Here is a 17223-nt window from a genome sequence, read left to right on the forward strand (position 1 = left end):
GACCTTGGGAAAACCGTTGCAGTTTCCAGTGGAGGGAGTGGGGACACAGAGCTCTGGCGGTGGGAGCAGTGTGGGGTTAACCCCTGTGGTCTCAGCATTTTGTACATCAGTATTAAATCACTAAGGAAAAAAGAAGAGGGTGGAGGTAGATAGCATAATGGTTATGCAAAGAGACTTTCATGCCCCAGGCCAGAGCTCTCTGGTAGAGAGGAAGGAAGGAAGAAATGAGGGGAGAGAGAGAGAAAGGAAGAAATGAGGGGAGAGAGAGAGAAAGGAAGGAAGAAGGGAAGGGAGGAAAGAAGGAAAAAAATCCCCCTAAGTGCAGGTCAACCTCTCCAAGCAGAATCAATGGAGAAGAACAACACTAACAAAGCCCCCATCATGTAGGCATATCCATTACGAACTACAGGAAAATCAAAGATGAAGAATGGAGGCAGAAGGAAAAAGACATGTTACCTACAGAGAAACAGAGATAAGGATTTTATCTGAATTCTCCTCGGAGATCACGGAGATCACGCAAACAAGAAGAACGTGGGCTGAAAATGTCTGGAATAGAGCGAAAGAAAACACCAACCTAGAATTCTCTAGGCTGGAGAAACTCTCTTTCCTGAGTGAAAAATAAATACTTCTCCTGATAAACAGAAAGTAAGGGATTTGGCCCGGGTAGAACTGACTTGCAAAAGAAAAGACAGAAATTCTTTAGAGAAAAAAATAATAAAGGTCAAAATGTGAGTTTTCTGGAAAGAGAGAAGGAGGGAGGGAGGGAGGGAGGGAGGGAGGGAGAGTGGAAGGAAGGGAGAGTAGAAGGGAAAGTGGAAGGAAGGAAGGAAGGAAGGGAGGGAGGAAGGAAGGGAGGGAGGGAGGGAGGGAGAGAGGGAGAGAGGAGGGAGGGAGGGAGAGAGGAGGGAGGGAGGGAGCCAGCCCCGAAAGGAAGTGGCAATAAAGGGAAAACATGGTTCCTGCTTGCAGCCAGCTAAGAGCAGAGCTGGTTGGAAGGCCGCGGTCACAGAACACCTGCCTGCCGGTGTGTTATGTCTGCCCACACCTGTCCCTGCCTGCTGGGGGAGGGAGGCTCTGAGGGTGGGGGTACGGGGCTGGGGAGCTGCTGCGAGGGGCCGCTCCACCCAGGGGGCAAGTCGGGCCTTGTTTCAAACAGACCTAGTCAACCACTAAATATATATATATATAAGTATTGGGGCAGGCGGTGACGAAGCCCATTGGGTGAACACTGCACAAGGGCCCAGGTTCAAGTCCCACTGCAGGGGGAAAACTGCAGGGCTACAGGCGTGTGTCTCTCTCCTTCCCCTCTCGACTTCTCTCTGTCTCTCTCCAATAAGTAATACATAAATAAAATTATATTTAAAAGAATGATTTTTAAAAAGAAGTATAGCTATTTTGCTAAGAATAGAAAAAAGATTTTTAAAAAGGAAAGGGGAGGAGGGAGTAGATAGCCTAATGGTTCTGCAAAGAGACTCTCATCCCTCAGGCTCCAAAGTCCCAGGTTCAATTCCCTGCACCACCGTAAACCAGAGCTTAGCCTGGCTCTGACCAAAAAAGAAAAAGAAAAAGAAAAGTTACAGTTAAAAAGGGAAAAGAACAACAAGGGCAACAAAAGGGAAGAAATAAATAAATAAATAAATAAATTTTAAAAAAAAGAGGGAAAAGAAGTTCACTGGGTTAAGCGCACGTGGCCTGAAGCGCAAGGACCAGGACCGGCCTAAGGATCCTGGTTCCAGCCCCCGGCTCCCCACCTGCAGGGGAGTCGCTTCCCAGGTGGTGAAGCAGGTCTGCAGGTGTCTGTCTTTCTCTCCCCCTCTCTGTCTTCCCCTCCTCTCTCCATTTCTCTCTGTCCTATCCAACAATGATGACATCAATAACTACAGCAATAAAATAACAAGGGCAACAAAAGGGAAATAAATATAAAAAAAAAAAAAAAAAGAGAAGGGAAGAGAAGGGGAGGGGAGGGGAGGGGAGGGGAGGGACTGAGACCATATCATAAGTTTAGCAAAGATCACAGGAGGCAAAACAAAAACAAAAACAAAAACAGAACCAAACAGAAAAGTGGACTTCGGCAAGCAGGGAATGGCAAGAAATACAGCTGTTTTTGGTGCTGTTTGTTTTTTAACTTTCTTTTTCCCTTTTTAATTATTATTTTTCCCAGAGCCCTGCTCCACTCTGGCTGATGGTGGTGCTGAGGGTTCAGCCTGGGTCTTTGGAGCCTCAGGCACAAGAGCCTGTTTACAGAACCATGCGGCCCGTTCAGGCTCAGAGCTCTGAGAGGAGAGGTCCCACCGGCAGAGTCTGGGGGAGACACTGTGAGCTCACCCACACCTGCGCTCTAAGTGCTGTCAGGTGCCAGCCAGAGGAGGCCGGCAGCCACACTCACTCCGCACAGAGCCCCTGCAAGGTCTTGGTTGTAAAGGGGAGCGCTGTGGCCGGGAGACAGCCCACTGAGCTGCACACGACTCGACTCGAGTTCAAGCCCCAGCACCACATGGAAGGCCGCAGGCTGCCCCAGTGCTGTGGTGTCTCTGCCTTTATCTCTGTGTGTGTCTCTCTCAGAAAAGCATCCGGTGGCCTGGGGATGTGGAATCATGCATCACAGGACCTGGCTCCAAAGGAGGAGGATTAGGAGGAGGAGGGAGCAGCTGGAGGGGGAGAGAAGGAGTGGGGAGGAGGCAGGGGGGAGGGGAGGGAAGGGGAGGGATGACTACGGGGAGGAGGAGAAAGAAGAGAGGGAGGAAAGGAAGAGGGAGAGGGAGGAAGTGAAGGAGGGGAAAGGGGAGAGGGAGAGGGAGAGAGGGAGGAAGTGAAGGAGGGGAAAGGGGAGAGGGAGAGAGGGAGGAAGTGAAGGAGGGGAAAGGGGAGAGGGAGAGAGGGAGGAAGTGAAGGAGGGGAAAGGGGAGAGGGAGAGGGAGAGGGAGGAAGTGAAGGAGGGGAAAGGGGAGAGGGAGAGGGAGAGAGGGAGGAAGTGAAGGAGGGGAAAGGGGAGAGGGAGAGGGAGAGGGAGGAAGTGAAGGAGGGGAAAGGGGAGAGGGAGAGGGAGAGAGGGAGGAAGTGAAGGAGGGAAAGGGGAGAGGGAGAGGGAGAGGGAGGAAGTGAAGGAGGGGAAAGGGGAGAGGGAGAGGGAGAGAGGGAGGAAGTGAAGGAGGGAAAGGGGAGAGGGAGAGGGAGAGAGGGAGGAAGTGAAGGAGGGGAAAGGGGAGAGGGAGAGGGAGAGAGGGAGGAAGTGAAGGAGGGAAAGGGGAGAGGGAGAGGGAGAGGGAGGAAGTGAAGGAGGGAAAGGGGAGAGGGAGAGGGAGAGGGAGGAAGTGAAGGAGGGAAAAGGGAGAGGGAGAGGGAGAGGGAGGAAGTGAAGGAGGGGAAAGGGGAGAGGGAGAGGGAGAGAGGGAGGAAGTGAAGGAGGGGAAAGGGGAGAGGGAGAGGGAGAGAGGGAGGAAGTGAAGGAGGGGAAAGGGGAGAGGGAGAGGGAGGAAGTGAAGGAGGGAAAGGGGAGAGGAAGAGGAGAGAGGGAGGAAGTGAAGGAGGGGAAAGGGGAGAGGGAGAGGGAGAGGGAGGAAGTGAAGGAGGGGAAAGGGGAGAGGGAGAGGGAGGAAGTGAAGGAGGGGAAAGGGGAGAGGAAGAGGAGAGAGGGAGGAAGTGAAGGAGGGGAAAGGGGAGAGGGAGAGGGAGAGAGGGAGGAAGTGAAGGAGGGGAAAGGGGAGAGGGAGAGGAGAGAGGGAGGAAGTGAAGGAGGGAAAGGGGAGAGGGAGAGGGAGAGAGGGAGGAAGTGAAGGAGGGGAAAGGGGAGAGGGAGAGGGAGGAAGTGAAGGAGGGAAAGGGGAGAGGGAGAGGGAGAGGGAGGAAGTGAAGGAGGGAAAGGGGAGAGGGAGAGAGGGAGGAAGTGAAGGAGAGGAAAGGGGAGAGGGAGAGGGAGAGAGGGAGGAAGTGAAGGAGGGGAAAGGGGAGAGGGAGAGAGAGAGAGGGAGGAAGTGAAGGAGGGGAAAGGGGAGAGGGAGAGAGAGAGAGGGAGGAAGTGAAGGAGGGGAAAGGGGAGAGAGAGAGAGGGAGGAAGTGAAGGAGGGGAGAGGGAGAGGGAGAGAGGGAGGAAGTGAAGGAGGGAAAGGGAGAGGGAGAGGGAGAGGGAGGAAGTGAAGGAGGGGAAAGGGGAGAGGGAGAGGAGAGAGGGAGGAAGTGAAGGAGGGGAAAGGGGAGAGGAAGAGGGAGAGGAGGGGCAGGATGGGGAGAGGGAACAGAAGGAGGAGGAGCGGAGGAGGAATAGCAGAGGAGGAGCAGGAGGAGAGAGGGGAGGAGCGAGCGCACTGCATCTCCATCAAAGAACTCCCTTCTGCAAGACACAAAGGCCTTCCCATGTCTGCACCCAGCATGAGCACCAAGCCTGAGGAGGCAGAGGAGAGTGGAGGGCTGTGAGGACACAGGAGGACGCACTGGCACCATCCCGGACATCAGCTCCCTGCTCTGCAAACAGGCAGGCAGCCACAAGGACCCAGTGGGGACGAGGCACTAGGTGACACTGTCATTCACTAAGCGACAGCACCACTCACTAACTGGCTCCCTGAGACTGCTGATCCCCACACACCCAGACACACTCCCCTCGGGGCCAGGCCACCAAGAAGGGACACACACCAGGCTCCCAACCCCCTCTGACAAAACAGGGCAATAGAAGTCCCATGGTGTCTGCACTCAGACCACAGTGGAGCCCAGCTGGGAGCCAGCACCGGAGATGAGCCTTGGGAAGCCCCGGGCACAGGGGAACCCCACCACTCGGGTCTAAACATGGCCACGGGAGAATCCTTCAGAGAAAACATCCTCAGACACTTTATTTTTTTTAATTTATTTATTCCCTTTTGTTGCCCTTGTTGTTTTATTGTTGTTGTTACTGACGCCGTAACAACAACAATAGGATAGGACAGAGAGAAATGGAGAGAGGAGGGGAAGACAGAGAGGGGGAGAGAAAGAGAGGCACCTGCAGACCTGCTTCACCGCCTGTGAAGCAACTCCCCTGCAGGTGGGGAGCCGGGGGCTCGAACCAGGATCCTTTTTTTTTAAAGTGGTTTTTTTTTTTTTTTGAGATTTTATTTATTTATGAGAAAGACAGGAGGAGAAAGAACCAGACATCACTCTGGCACATGTGCTGCCGGGGATCGAACTTGGGACCTCCTGCTTGAGAGACCAAAGCTTTATCACTGCGCCACCTCCTTACGCCAGCAGGTCCTTGGGCTTCATGCCACATGCACTTAACCCGCTGAGCTACCGCCTGACTCCCCCTCAGATACTTTAAATGGAATGACAGTGAAGACAGCTCATTAAGGCTCTCGGAATGCAGCCCGGCCAGAGTGAGTGTTACAAGGAGCTCTGACTCACGAGGGGCAGGACACCCTCAGAGCAGTCAGCCAAGTTTCCATCTTAGGAAACTGGAAGAAACGGAAGGAAGCCTTTGTTCTTTTACGTTGTACTTCCTTCCAGAAGCACTACTGCGGGACACGCTTGGCTACGGTGTCACTGTGGAGTCAGCCTCCAGTTTCCAGGTGACAGCCTGTGCAGACCATTTTATTGTTATTTATTTATTTTTAACATTTATTTATTTACCCCCTTTTAGTTGCCCTTGCTGTTTTTTATTGTTGTTGTTATTGATGTCATCATTGTTGGACAGGACAGAGAGAAATGGAGAGAGGAGGGGAAGACAGAGAGGGGGAGAGAAAGACAGACACCTGCCGACCTGCTTCACCGCCTGTGAAGCGACTCCCCTGCAGGTGGGGAGCCGGGGGCTCGAACGGGGATCTTTATGCCGGTCCTTGCGCTTTGCGCCACGTGTGCTTAACCCGCTGCGCTAAAAAACTGTTTTTTATTAGTGACTTAATAATAATATTGAATTACAAAAATATGAGATAACAGGGGTCTAATTCTACCCTGTTTCCATCACCAGAGTCTGTGTCCCCATTCCCTCCACTGGAAACTGCTTTGGTTCTCTCAAGGTCACAGATATGGGTTGACTCATTTCTATTACTATATTTATAGATATTTGCCCATTTTTTTTTCTATGGTCCTGCCTTCTCTTCCTTCCTTTTTTCTTTTTTTAAGTTTTTTTCTTCTTCTTTTGTTTATTTGCTTGTTTGTTTTGACCAGAGCACTGCTCAGCTCTGGCTTATGGTGGTGCAAGGGATTGAACCTTGGACTTTGGAGCCTCAGGCATGAGAGTCTCTTTGCACAACCACTATGCTACCTAACCCTGCCCTGCTTTCTCTTCCTAAGTCACACCTACACCTGTTACTACTTCAATTGTCTTTTTCTCTTCTCTTTCTCCAAGTCCTGAGGGAGTTGGAGTTCAGAGCCCTCTGGGCATCTTCCCCTGACATTTCTCCCCCTCTGGGAGTCTGGACCCAAATTCTTTATGGGGAGCAGAAGGTGGGCGTTCTGGCTTCTGTCATTGCTTCTCCACTGGACATGGGTGTTGGCAGGTGGACCCACACCCCCAGCCTGTGTCTGTCTGTCCCTAGTGGGGCAGGGCTCTGGGGAGGGGAGGCTCCAGGACACATGGGTGAGGGCGTCTGCCCAGGGAAGTCAGGATGGCGTCAAAGTAGCATCTGAAACTTGGTGGCTGTGGCTTAGTGAGTTTCTGGAGAAATGGTACCACAGAGCTTCAGGCTGCTGGAACAATGCAGGTGCCACTCTGCACACCTCTCTCTCTCTCTCTCTCTCTCTCTCTCTCTCTCTCTCTCTTTCAAGAATAGAGAGTTCAGGGACCTGGGCAGTGGCACACCCTGTTAAACACACATATTACCATGTACAGGGACCTGGTTTGAACCCCGGCTCCCCAACCTGCAAGGGAGTCGCTTCACAAGCGGTGAAGCAGGTCTGCAGGTGTCTGTCTTTCTCTCTCTCTCTCTCTCTCTCTCTCTGTCTTCCCCTCCTTTCTCAATTCCTCTCTGTCTTATCAAATAAAATAGAAAGGAAAAAGGGAGAAATAGCTTCCCGGGCTGATGGATTCACAGTACAGGCACTGAGCCCCAACTATAACCCTGGTGGTAACAGAAAAAAGGAAAAGGAAAAAGAGGAGGAAGAGGAGGAAGAGGAGAAGGAAGAGAAAGAGGAGGAAGAGGAGAAGGAAGAGAAAGAGGAGGGAGAGGAGAAGGAAGAGAAAGAGGAGGAAGAGGAGGAGGAAAGAGAGTTGAGCAGGGGAAGTCACTCAGGGCTATCAGGCCTGCCAGATGCCTCCATCCGTCACCCCCTGGCACTCCGTCACCCGAGATCAGCCCTGCCACCCAGTGTCAAGATGCCTCCCAGCTGCAAGATGTGCGGAAATGGCTCCAGGCTCTGGGCTTTCTTTCTCATTAGAACAGACAAAATCTTTTTTAAAAGGCAAGGAAGTCAGATCAGACCTGACAGCCAGGCTCGCCCACTTGCTCTAAAGGCAGGAAAGTGTTTTTAAAATGCCATCAGTATCCACTCTCCTGGATAACACAGTCTCATCAAGTCCTCGGAGAAAGGTCAGTGCCATCATTTTCAGACAGAAACGGATGCACAGTCCACATTGTTCTGCAGTGTGGAAAGATTTCTGGGTCAGGAAGAGCTGTCGAAAGCAGGGGTTTCCAGGTTCCCCTCTCCAAAGGCCGGCTGATGGTCTGATCGGAGGGCCCTTCTGGTCAGAATGGCCACAGACCTATAAAAGCACACCAGCTCCATGGCGGGCTCGCCTGCTCCCAGGAGGACTGTCTGGGACAAATTGTCTCTCACAGAGCGAGGTGGACCAGCTTCTCTGTGCTGACAGCTCCTCGCTCCCAGTTAGCCCCAGGTCGTGCCCTGTGTTTCCCCGGGCCACACCTCATTTTCTGCTGACCACCCTCCACAATGAACATCTGTGCTCTGAACGCCCAAGAACACTCACAGCCGATGCCACCGGCCTCGTCCACAGAGGGTGTTCGTGTCAGGACTGGCTGTGGCCAAGGCTGCTTCTGTCCTGGCCACGGACGGGGAATCTCGGGCACCAGCGGGCATGTGCCCAGATGCCCCGTGCCTGGGAGCTCTGGAGACAACAGCAGCACCCACACCTGGACCCCAGCTGGTCTGGGTGACGATACAGTGCTTTGCTGCTCTGGGAGAGAGGGGCAGAGAGACAGGCGACAGTCCAGGAGACGCAGACTGGAGGACACAGGCTTGGTGACTCAGGCAAGCTGACGCATCGTGACGGAAGGCAGGAAGATGCAGACATGACTGACATGGTGGCAAGACTAGAGGGTGTGGGTGGGATAATGTGGACGTAATGATACAAACCTGATGCAGACAGGACGGCACAGACATGAACGAGACAGAGAGATGCCTGCAGCCCTGCTTCACCACTCCAGGCCCTCCCACCCCCCAGGTGGGGAGCGGGGGATGGAACCAGGGTCCTTCACCACAGGCCCCTGTGCTTTAAAGGGTCACCACCCCCAGCACCTCACTTCACTTTTTAAAAAAATATATTTTATTTATTTATGAGAAAGATAGGAGGAGGGAGAGAAAGAACCAGACATCACTCTGGTACATGTGCTGCTGGGGATTGAATTCAGGACCTCATGCTTGAGAGTCCGATGCCTTATCCACTATGCCACCTCCCGGACCACATTATTTGTATTTTTGGGTCCATCTTTTAAAAAAATTTTTTATTATCTTTATTTATTCATTGGATAGAGACAGCCAGATATCAAGAGGGAAGGGGGGAGATAGAGAGGGAGAGAGACAGAGAGACACCTGCAGCCCTGCTTCACCGCTCCTGAAGCTTTCCCCTGCAGGTGGGGACTGGGGACTCGAACCCGGGTCCTTGTGCACTGTAACATGTGCACTCAGCCAGGTGCGCCACCACCCTACTTTCTTTTTTTAAAAAATATGTATTTATTCCTTTTTGTTGCCCTTGTTTTTTTTTTATTATTGTAGTTATTATTGATGTCGTCGTTGTTGGATAGGACAGAGAGAAATGGAGAGAGGAGGGGAAGACAGAGAGGGGGAGAGAAAGACAGACACCTGCAGACCTGCTGCACCGCCTGTGAAGCGATTCCCCTGCAGGTGGGGAGCCGGGGGCTCGAACCAGGATCCTCATGCCGGTCCTTGCACTTTACACCACGTGCACTTAAGCCTCTGTGCTCCCGCCCGACTCCCTCACTTTACTTTCTAGCCAGTGGGCCGAGGGGCAGTGGCAGGACAGCTCCACAGACCGTGGGTGCCTGGGAGCGCCGGCTCATGGCTACCGACTGAGCCCTCGGGTGCTGTCGTGTCAGGCCTGAGCCTGAGTCTCTCAGTCTGTCCTGTGGCCCGGTTCCCCTGTCCTTCTGTACTCACAACGGCCGGACACGAGGGCTGCACCCCTTTAAACGCCTTTCCCCGGCAAGTGCACCCGGGCATCAGGCAGCCCCTCCGGGCCTGGCTGCGGGACAGGACGTGGCCCAGCGCAGACTCGTCCCCCCGGGTCAGCTGGCACCCGCCGCGCCCACCGACTGCCTGCATTCTCTCAGCGCTTCCTCTGCTCACCCAGGAGCCTCCTCAGGGCCCGGCTCCATCTCCACAGGGACACAGGGAGCAGGGTGGCCCCCGGGGGAGAGGCCTGAGGGGACAGCCCTGCGGTAGGCGCCGCTGAGACAGCCAGACAGCTTGGGCCCTGAGCAGCGTGAGGTGGACGGGCGTGTGTGAAAATGAGGGTGTGATGCCGGGGAGAGGCGGAGAGCCTGGGGAAGAGCTACTGCAGCCCGTTAAATACACGTGTTACACCTACAAGGACCTGGGTTCGAGCCCCTGCTCCCCACCTGCAGGTGTCTCTCTCTCCCTCTTATTTCCCCTACTCTCTCCAATTTCTTTGTCCTGTGAAAGAAAATAGGAAGTTAGAAAATGGGGGGGGGGTGAGGCAGGTGGTGGCGCACCTGGTGGAGCGCACATGTTACAATGTGCAAGCATCCGGGTTCGAGGCCCCAGTCCCACCTGCAGGGGGAAAGCTTTGCTAGTGGTGAAATAGGTATGCAGGAGTCTCTCTCTCCCTCTCTATCAACCCTATCCTTCTCAATTTCTAGCTCTCTCTATTTTTTTTTTTAAGATTTTATTTATTTATGAGAAAGAGGAAGAGAGAGAAAGAACCAGACAGCACTCTGGCACATGTGCTGCCGGGGATCAAACTCAGGACCTCATGCTTGAGAGTCCAAAGCTTTACCTCTGCGCCACCTCCTGGACCACGTGGCTCTCCCTATTCAATAAATAAATAAATAAATAAATAAATAAATAAATAAAGATGACTGAAAGGGGGGTGGGAATGACCGCCAGGGGCAGTGGATTCGTTGTGCCGGCAATAAAAAATAAAAAGAAAAAGGAAAAAGAAGAGAGAGAGAGAGAGAGAGAGAGAGAGAGGAGCTACCTCACATCACATCACCTCATTTATTCCTGCAGCCGCACGCAGGGAGCCACACTGCCACACCAGCCCCTGCAGGACCTGGGGGTGGGGGGAGCGGAAGCAGGAACTGAATCTGGGACAATCAGGGAGGGGCCACGGCCCCCAGGCCCCCCAGCATCCCCAGACCTTCCAGGCCCTCAAATCCCCCCAGACCCCACCCCCCCACCAGCCTCCCTCCCAGAACACGGCCCACCTTGGGTCCTGACTTCTGCTGTCAAGGGGATCCCTGCCCCACACCACCACCACCCCAGAGGCCACCCTCTGCCTCCCGCCTGATGGTGGCATCCTCACTGCTGGGGCTCAGTTGTGCCCCTTGCCCACAGGCCACCTCAGCCTGCACGGCACACGGCTCAGCCTCCTGTGTCCCGGCCTCCTCATCCTGGGACCCTTAAGGGTAGTGTGTCACGTGATCCATCGTCAGTAGTCTACATGATAATAGGCACTGCTATAACATTGGAGGGAGGGCATGGACGGGGGACTCCGGGCAGGGGGGACTCAGGTGGGGGGACCCTGGGAGGGTGGAGACGCCCTCAGCACAGGTGGTGTGAGTCTGACCAGCCCCTCCCCCTCTGCTTAATGCGTGGCTGTCCAGCCAGGGGCCCTGAGGCCTAGGGCGTGTGATGCCCGTGTGACCCCACTCACAGGTGACGCCCGCCCCTGCTGGAACCCTGCCATGTCCTCGGCTTCCCACACCGAAACTCAGCACGGCCACCCCAGTGAGAAAAACCCGTCAGGCCACTGCAGGGGCCAAGTCGCTGATGCCGCCAGTGGGCGGAGGCCGGGCGGGGGAAGATGGGGTGAGGGGGTCTCCCCTCCCGCTCAGGAGCGGCCAGGCAGGGCTCTCAGGTGGCCCCTGTGACACCAAGTCAAACAGCCTAAATCCCAGGCGCCAGCACCCACAGCTCCTCCCCCAGGTCCATGTGAGTGAGGAGATCTTCCCTGGGGGTGGGGGCCCGGGTTCGCACCCCTGGCTCCCACCTGCGGGAGGGGGTTGCCACAAGCAGTGAAGCAGGTCTGCAGGTATCTCTTTCTCTCTCCCTCTCTCCTCCCTTTCCTTTCTGTTTCTATCTGTCCTGTCAGACAAATAAATGCTAAAAACAATAAATAAGGGGGCCAAGTTAAGGGTGGCACACCCAGTTAAGCACACACATTACCAAGCACAAGGACCCAGGTTCAAGCCTCCACCTCTCACCTGCAGGGGGAAAGCTTCACAAGCAATGAAGCCGGTCTGCAGGTTTTTATCTCCCTGCCCTCTCTCAGTTATTTCCGTCCTAGCTAATAAAAAAATTAGGGGAAAAAAAAGGAGAAATGGCCACCTGGAGCAGTGGATTCATGGTGCTGGCACCAAGCCCCAGCGATAACCCTGGTGTCAATATAATAATAATAATAATAAATAATAAATTTATTTTAAGAGAAAGACAGAGAGGTATCCTCCCTGAGGTCTTGGCAGAGCTTCTGGCAGGGGGATGGGAATGAGTCCAGGGCCCTTTGACAAATGAGAGCTGTGAGGGAGTCAGGTGGCAATGGGTTCAGCACACGTGGCGCAAAGCGTAAGGACTGGGGCGTCAGGATGCCGGTTCGAACCTCTGGCTCCTCACCTGCAGGGGAGTCACTTCAGAGGAGGTGAATCAGGTCTGCAGGTGTCTGTCTTTCTCTCCCCCTCTCTGTCTTCCCCTCCTCTCTCCATTTCTCTCTGTCCTAGCCAATAATGATGACAACAATAATATCTACAACAATAAAACAAGGGTAACAAAAGGGAAAAAAAATAAATAAATATTTTTTTTAAAAAACAACAGCTGTGGGTCACTCCCCTGGAGAAGCAGGACTTGGTTGTAAGGGACAGTGCCGGGGCTGGGAGGTGGCCCACCTGGCTAAGCACACATAATACAAAGTGCAAGAACTCGGCAAGGGTCCAGGTTCGAGGCCCTCCCCAACCCACTTGCAGGGAGGAAGTTTCTGAGCAGTGAAGCAGATCTGCAGGTGTCTCTGTCTTTCTCTCTCTGTCTCCCGCTCCTCTCTCAATATCTCTCTGTCCTATCCAACAAAAATGGGGAAACGGCCGCCAGAAGCAGTGGATTCATAGTGCTGGCCCAAACCCCAACAATAGCCCTGGAGGCAAATAAAATAAAACAGAAGCTGGTTGGGCGCACATGTTGTAAGGCTCAAGGACCCGGGTTCAAACCCCCACTTCCCACCTGCAGGGGGAAAGCTTTGTGAGTGGTGAAGCAGGGCTGCCAGTGTCTCTCGTCTTTTTGCCCTCTCTGTCTCCCCTTTCCCTCTCAATTTCTGGTTGTTTCTATCCAATACATAAATATGTAAATAAATTAATATAATTAAAAATTAAAAATAGTAATAAAGAACAAGCCAGTGGCATCCTCTGTGCCCTGGGTCAGGTGGGACTGGAAGGAGCCATGTTGAGTGAGGTCAGTCAGGAGAACATGATGTCGTCGGGTGGTCTCACGCCTCTGTGTGCCTCAGATCGCAGAAGGGGAAAGGCGGGTGAGGTGGAGGCTAGCTGCCCCCCCTGCAGGACCAAGGATCCACGGGGCTGAAGAGGGCTGGCAGGGGGGTTCATCTAGGCAATGCGCTGCCTTGCCACCTACAAGAAGCCAGGTTCAAGCCCGGCAGCTACTGCATTGGAGGAAGCTTCTGTGTGTGGCCTCTCTCTCTCTCTCTCTCTCTGTCTTCTCTCTCTCTGTCTTTTCTCTCCTTGTCTTTTCTCTCCTCTCACTTTCTTTTATCTCTTTCTCTTCTCTCTCTCTCTCAAAATGACAGTAGAGTTGGGGACCCAGGTCCTGTGGGGGAGGAAGAGGACAACTTAGTGGAGGGTGAGGTGTGTGGGTTCCTGTCCTGGGAAACTGTGGAATGGCACCTGGTGACACCAGTCTTGTAGACCGCCACTCCCCAATAAAGTGAGCTTTTAAAAAAAGGGTGGGGGGAGTGGGACGGTAGCAGGTTAAGCGCAGGTGGTGCAAAGCACAAGAACTCGCGTAAGGATCCTGGTTCGAGCCCCCAGCTCCCCACCTGTAGGGGGGTCGATTCACAGGCGGTGAAGCAGGTCTGCAGATGTCTGTCTTTCTCTCCCCCTCTCTGTCTTCCCCTCCTCTCTCCATTTCTCTCTGTCCTATCCAACAACAACAACAAGAACAACAAAAAATGGGAAGACAAGGCCTCCAGGGGCAGCGGCTTTGTAGTGCAGGCACTGAGCTCCAGTGGCGGCTTCTAAGACTGCGAGAACTCTTGGTGAGAGGGTGGAAACAGAGGACTCTGGTGGTGGGTGGAGCGTGGAGCTAGACCCTGTCATCTCACTGTCTTGTTCATCTATTCATCACAAAGAAAAAATGGAAGGAAAAAGTCCCCAGAACTTGAAAGAGAAACGCCCCTCTTTACCCACTGGCCTGTGTTGAAAAGTCTACCCCCCGCCCCCCGGCCGCTCAGAGGCTGTTTGATGGGGGGGGGGGGTGGCCCAGGGTAGGGGACACGTAGCTGAGTTGAGGTCACTCTGTGTGTGTGTGTGTGTGTGTGTGTGTGTGTGTGTGAGCTGCAGTAGAGGCCTGGTGTGCTTTGCGTGGTGGTCACGCGTGTACGTTGTGTGTTAAGTGCACATGCCATGAAATTCGCCTGTGGCACCCATAGGCCAGCAGCCACCGCATCTCAGAGGGTCAGGATCCCGGGTTCCAGGTATTTCCTGGGCTGTCAGAACAACTGCCGTGAGGGTCTCCTGCATCCAGGAAGGCTATTCAGCCCCGAACACTGGGCTTCCTGGGGTTCCCTCCCCTCCAGGGAGACCCAGGCCCACCTCCTTGCTTGTGCTGCACCACAGGGCTCCGTCCACGTGATGAGGGGGTCCTGCGTCAGGATGGGCTGCACCCTGGGAGAGTGGGGAGGGGGCCTGCATCTGAGTGCCTGTTCAGATCTGCACGCGCGTGTGTATGTGTGTGTGTGTGTGTGCAAGTGTGTGCAAGTGTGAGCGCCCGGTGCACAGGAGCGTGGGTGCACGAGAACACGCACGTCTGCACACTGCTCTTCACACCTGCTTGTCCTGCTCTGAGTCCTGTGCCCGGCCAACACTGAGCTTCCGGACGCCGGGATGTTCCCTGCCGGCTGGGCGATGGGGATCGTGCACAAGGCCAGAGCTGGCGGTGACCGTCTGGGGGAGGCTGGCCCAGGGCTCCAGGCTCCAAAGCCAGTGCATTTGCACCCCCCAGGCTGCCCTCCTCCTCCTCCTGCCGGACCAGATAGGCAGGAACTGGACAGTCACCTCCATGTCCCAGGACACCTGGATGCTTCCTGGTCTCTGAACTGGAGGATGGAACCATGACCAGCCCATGAGCCGGTGGCCCTGAGACGCCCTGATAGGCCTCCTTGTGTCAGCGTCTGCTGGGACATGGCTCATGGGGGCCCCAGCACAGCCTGCCCCCCCCACACAAGCAGCTCTGCACCCCGCCTCCACCCTACCCCTGGTCTTTCATCCCGGCTGGAGGGCCAGGCCCAAGAGCCCGTGAGCCTGGTGACGGTGTGCGGACAGAGGTGACTCAGACCCTGTGCCAGCCAGCCCAGCCTCAGTCGTGAGCACTCGAGGAGGGAGGAGCCTGGGCACCCCCATGTTCGAGTGGACTGCACCCCTGGGCGCCTGCGGGGCTGGAGGAGGACACCCACAGACCTCCACAGAGAGCGTCCCTCAGCACCCAGCACGCTTCACACCCGCACACAAAGAGCCACACGGGCACAGAGTGTGAGCACACCCACACACATGCATGAGAGTAGACACACACGTGTGCACACACGTGTGCCATGCACCCACGCCTCGGACACCCCGGCACAAGCATGAATGTTTCCCCGGGCTGCCATGTAGACTCTGCCTGCCCCCCACCCTGAGCTATAAATAGATCGCCTGGTGTCACAGGGAAGGCACCCCGCCAAGTTTCGAGGATCTGGGTGAAGGAGGCTTTGTCTCACCCTGGAAGTCTTCCAGAGAGAGACCTGCACAGTTGCATCCCCAAGACCCGGCCAGGGTGCGTGTGTGTGTGTGTGTGTGTGTGTGTGTGTGTGTGTGTGTGTGTTTCCCAGCCAGCCGCCCTGCCCTCCACAGCCAGCGAGGGCGGGAACCTCGGCTGGCTCCGCCAAGCTACAGGACCGACCTGCTGGCCTCCTCCCCGGCCCCCAGCTCCAGCCTGAGCGCCAGCAGCCGGGACCATCACCTCATGTTCAGTCCCAAGCCCCCAGGCCCCTGATACCCAGCTGTGGAGGTGGAGTCTCGGCTGGAGGGCAGGTGTTGCCAGCACCCACTGGGAGGGCCGCAGGGCGCAGGGACTCGTGGGTGTGAAGGCCTAGGCGGGGTCCCCACCGCCAAAGGCCACAGCACGCTCTGCTCCTCTCAAAATAAATAGATGAGTGTGTCTGTCTGTCTGTCTATCTGGTGTGCATCTGTGTGGTGTCTTTGTCAGTCAGTGTGTCTGTGTCTGTATCTGTGAGTCTAATTGTGTCTGTCTGTCTATGTCTGTCTGTGTGTCTGTGTGTGATAGTCTGTCTCTGTGTGTGTGTGTGTGTGTGTCTGTCTGTGGGACTCTGAGACCTCATACTCAGGATCCTATCACTGCTGGCTGATTTTTCCATTTGTTTTACTCCAGACAAGACGGACAGACAGACAGACAGACAGATGCACCACAGCACACCCCCCCCCATGCTGAGATGCCTCCCATGTGGTGCACGGGCTCCAGGCTCAGTCACATGCCTGGCAAGGTGGGCATCCTCCCCCTGACCTGCTCCCACCCACCACATCCAGACCCGGGAGGCAGGGGGGGTAGGGGGTGGGGAGGCCTTTCCTTGTTCCTAGCAGGCCACTGCCTGTGTGTGGGGAGACTCTGTGTGGCTGGCAGGGAGGGGACCGGGGAGCAGGCACGGTGGTGTCTCTGCTCTCTCTCTTGTCTCTGTTATCTCTTCTATCATGTCACCGGGGCTCAGCATCTGCACGATGGCTTCACTGTTCCCAGTCACAGAGGGAAAGACAGAGACAGAGAATGTCTGTATCTTTTTCAAAAATTTTTATATTTATTTATTTTATTTTCCCTTTTATTGCCCTGGTTTTTTTTACTGTTGTCGTAGTTATTATTGTTGTTGTTATTGATGTCGTCATTGTTAGGACAGAGAGAAATGGAGAGAGGAGGGGAAGACAGACGGGGAGAGAAAGACAGACACCTGCTGACCTGCTTCACCGCCTGTGAAGCGACTGCCCTGCAGATAGGGAGCCGGGGGCTCAAACCAGGATCCTTACTCCAGTCCTTGCGCTTTGCGCCATGTGCGCTTAACCCGCTGTGCTACCGCCCGACTCCCGAGAATGTCTGTATCTTAAGGCGGAGGGGGCAGCCCACCTGCCCATGAAATCTGGAGCTACAGCAAGCCCACTACCCCACCCCTGTCCTAACCCCCAAAGGAGAGGAAGGGCAAAGCAGGGCTCCCGCCCCACGCCTCCCCGGAGGTCCCTGTGGCCGTGGGGACATCTGCAGGGACATCGTGAAACACACCCAGGCAGGTGGGGACTCCACACCCCCTGGGGCTCTGACTCAGAAACCAGATAGGATCTCTGAAGCCCAGCGCCACTCAGGACGGCAGCACCCAGAGCCGGCACCCAGACGGGGCCCTGCCTCCTCCAGAGCCCTCCTCGGACCCAACAGCTGGTTACAGTTTAATTACACACCTGTCTTCAAAGGCCAGAGGACTCCCCCCTGTCATCTGGAAGGAGGGGACAGTGTTGGATCTCACAGAGCCAGGCCACAGACGCCCAGTCTTCAAAGCCTTCCTGCCTCCAGGACGCT

Source organism: Erinaceus europaeus, chromosome 13 (assembly GCF_950295315.1).
Source record: "Erinaceus europaeus chromosome 13, mEriEur2.1, whole genome shotgun sequence".
Lineage (NCBI taxonomy): Eukaryota > Metazoa > Chordata > Mammalia > Eulipotyphla > Erinaceidae > Erinaceus > Erinaceus europaeus.